The following is a 3847-nucleotide window of genomic DNA, read 5'->3' as shown; positions in this document are numbered from 1 at the left end:
CTTTTCATTCTTGATATGGCAGAAAATGCCACCTCGTAGAAACCCTAGACGCGGCGGCGCCGCAGGAGCACCACCACCTCCACCACCTCCACCGCCCCCTCAGTTCGACCCAGTTATGTTCCAGGCGGCCGTAACAGCCGCAGTAGCAGCCGCAATGTCCCAAATCAGCACCAACAATGCGGGTGGTGCGGGTAATGGCGCCACAAATTCTAACCACAGTGACAGCCAGGGACACTCGAGAGAGTGTACCTACAAAGACTTTACAAATGCCAAACCCAAAACCTTCAATGGAAGCAGAGGAGTGATAGCATTGCTACAATGGTTCGAGAAAACCGAATCCATTTTCGAAATATGTGCATGCCCCGAAGCAAGCAAGGTCAAATTCGCCGCATGTACCTTATCTGAAAGGGCCTTAACCTGGTGGAATGGCCACGTCAAGGCATTGACACTTTCGGTGGCTAATTCGATACCATGGGAAGACCTAAAAATGATGTTGATGAAAGAGTACTGCCCAAGGGGCAAGATACAGAAGCTGGAAGAGGAACTTTGGGGTCTCAAAAGGACGGGCTCTGACATCCTGTCATATACCTCGAGGTTCAACGATCTAGCCATGCTGTGTCCCGGAATAGTTCTGTTGGAAAGCAAAAAGGTGGAAAGATACATATGGGGACTATCTTCCCAACTTCAAGGAAATGTATTGGCCTCAAAGTCAACTACCTTTGACAGTGCCAAAGAGCTGGCACAACAGCTCATCGATCACAAAGCCAGCCATGGCACTGTGACAACCACCACTGAGCAAGCAAAAGGGGGGAGCAACAAAAGAAAGTTCTGGAACAAGAAGAAGGGTCAACCTGCTCAAGACCCTGCCAAGAAACAACAAGTGGTTGTTGTGCACGCTGCCACAACCACTACCAACCCAACTCCGATAAGGTAATACGCCGGGAACCTACCCAAGTGCAACAAGTGCAGCTTTCACCACAACGGTGCATGCCGTGAAATGCATTGCACCAACTGTAACAAAAAGGGGCACACTGCCCGGTTTTGTAGAACTCCGGCCCAACCGGACGCAAGCTGTCAACGCTGGAGCCAGCCGAACCTGCTATGGATGTGGAGAAGCAGGACACTTCAAGCGTAACTGCCCAAAAGCAAGAAACCCCAACCCCGACGAAGTGGACAGAGTTCTGGCGATAGGTCATGAGGAAGCCGTCACTGATCCAACTGTGGTTACCGGTACGTTCCTCCTCAACAATACATACGCATGCATTCTTTTCGATAGTGGCGTGGAGAAAAGCTTCGTGAGCCACCAATTTAAACGCTTGCTTAATCAAACACCACAAACACTAAAAGACACATTCACCGTAGAAATGGCTAACGGAAAAACAGAGAACACTAACGACATTTACACCGGGTGTACCCTCACCTTAAACAATCACTCTTTCCAAATCGACCTTATGCCGGTCACCATAAAAAGTTTTGATGTTATCATTGGCATGGATTGGTTATGCCCTCACCATGCTGAAATCCTATGTCACGAAAAGGCCGTTCGCCTTAATCTACCGAGTGGCGAAACTCTCGTTGTCTATGGCGACAAATCTAGTTCAAACTTTCAGATCATCTCTTGTGTCAAGGCTCAAAAGTATCTCCGCAAGGAGTACCACGCCTTCCTAGCCCACGTCGTAGACAAGGGACAAGGAGTAAAAGACATTAAGGACATTCCGGAGGTCTGTAATTTCCCCGATGTATTCCCGGAAGACCTTCTAGGAGTGCCCCCTCCTCGGCAAGTCGAATTCCGAATCGACTTAATTCCTGGAGCTACCCCCGTAGCCAAGTCGCCATATCGCCTAGCCCCGGCCGAAATGCAGGAACTGTCCAGTCAACTGAACGAACTGCTGATCAAAGGTTTCATTAGACCAAGCTTCTCGCCTTGGGGAGCATCGGTTTTGTTCGTCACGAAGAAGGACGGATCGTTCCGCATGTGCATTGACTACCGTGAATTAAACAAACTCACCATTAAAAACCGATACCCTTTGCCTCGAATCGGTGACCTCTTCGACCAGCTTCAAGGGGCAAGTTTCTTCTCGAAGATTGACCTTAGATCTGGGTACCATCAACTACGAGTTCAAGAGGAGGATATTCCCAAGACAGCTTTCAGAACGCGCTATGGTCACTACGAATTTGTGGTGATGCCTTTCGGCTTAACAAATGCACCCGCATCGTTTATGGACCTGATGAATCGGGTGTGTCGACCTTACTTAGACAAGTTCGTGATTGTTTTCATCGATGATATACTAGTCTACTCCCAAAGTAAGGAAGAACACATCCAGCATTTACGTCGAGTCCTGGAGACGCTAAGGGCGGAGAAATTGTACGCAAAGTTTTCAAAATGTGAGTTCTGGATTCGAGAGGTGAATTTCCTCGGACATGTAGTCAGCAAGGAAGGAATCCATGTGGACCCTTCAAAGATCAAGGCAATTGAAAGCTGGGCAGCACCAAGAACACCCACAAAAATCCGACAATTTTTAGGACTCGCCGGTTACTATCAAAGGTTCATTCAAAACTTCTCCAAAATCGCAAAACCACTCACCACCTTGACTCAAAAAGGAGTGGCCTTCGTCTGGGGGGAGAAGCAAGAGGCTGCGTTCCAAACATTAAAACGGACTCTATGTAGTGCTCCGATATTGTCCTTACTAGATGGACCAGAGGACTTTGTGGTTTATTGCGATGCATCAAACCAAGGTCAAGGATGTGTGTTGATGCAACGAGGAAAGGTCATTGCCTATGCCTCAAGACAGCTGAAGACGCACGAGGTAAACTATACGACGCACGATCTCGAACTAGGAGTAGTAGTTTTCACCCTTAAAATCTGGAGACATTACCTCTACGACACCAAGTGCACTATCTTCACCGATCACAAAAGCCTTCAGCATATCCTCAACCAAAAAGAACTCAACATGAGACAAAGACGATGGGTGGAATTACTAAACGATTACGAATGTGAGATTCGTTATCACCCAAGAAAATCCAACGTGGTTGCAGACGCCTTGAGCAGAAAAGAATACTCGGGCCGCCGAGTAAAGGCGTTAACCATGACCATCCATTCCCACCTGTCCGAACAAATCAAAGAGGCTCAGGAAGAAGCCTTGAAGCCAGAAAACGTGACAGGTGAAGCGTTGAGAGGCATGGACAAAAATCTTGAAGTCAGGGATGACGACGTTCTTTGTTTCATGAACCAGATCTGGACACCAAAATTTGGTGGATTCAGGGACGTTGTCATGAACGAAGCTCATAAAACTCACTACTCCGTGCATCCTGGCTCAGACAAGATGTACTTAGACCTCAAGAAGTTGTATTGGTGGCCAAACATGAAAGCCGAAATAGCTACCTTTGTGGGCAAGTGCCTGACTTGCGCCAAGGTTAAGGTAGAGTATCAAAAGCCCTCGGGACTAATTCAACAACCAGAGATACCCGAGTGGAAGTGGGAGCGGATTACGATGGATTTCATTACCAAGTTACCCAAGACAACGGGTGGACTTGACACCATGTGGGTAATCGTCGACAGATTAACCAAATCCGCACACTTACTACCAATAAAAGAGACAGACAAAATGGAGAAACCGACAAGGATCTACCTTAAAGAAATAGTGCGCCTTCACGAAGTACCAATATCCATTATCTCCGATAGAGATAGTCGGTTCACATCATGATTCTGGCAGTCACTGCAGAAGTCTATGGGAACTAGGCTGGACATGAGTACAGCCTACCACCCACAGACTGACGGGCAGAGTGAAAGAACCATTCAGACGTTAGAGGACATGCTAAGATCTTGCGTGATAGACTTTGGTAAGGC

The sequence above is a fragment of the Lactuca virosa genome, chromosome 5, assembly GCF_052849685.1.
Source record: "Lactuca virosa cultivar CGN04683 chromosome 5, Lactuca_virosa_CGN04683_v6, whole genome shotgun sequence".
Taxonomy (NCBI): domain Eukaryota; kingdom Viridiplantae; phylum Streptophyta; class Magnoliopsida; order Asterales; family Asteraceae; genus Lactuca; species Lactuca virosa.
The sequence above is the reverse complement of the archived record's forward strand: the minus strand, read 5'-3'. Positions refer to the sequence as shown.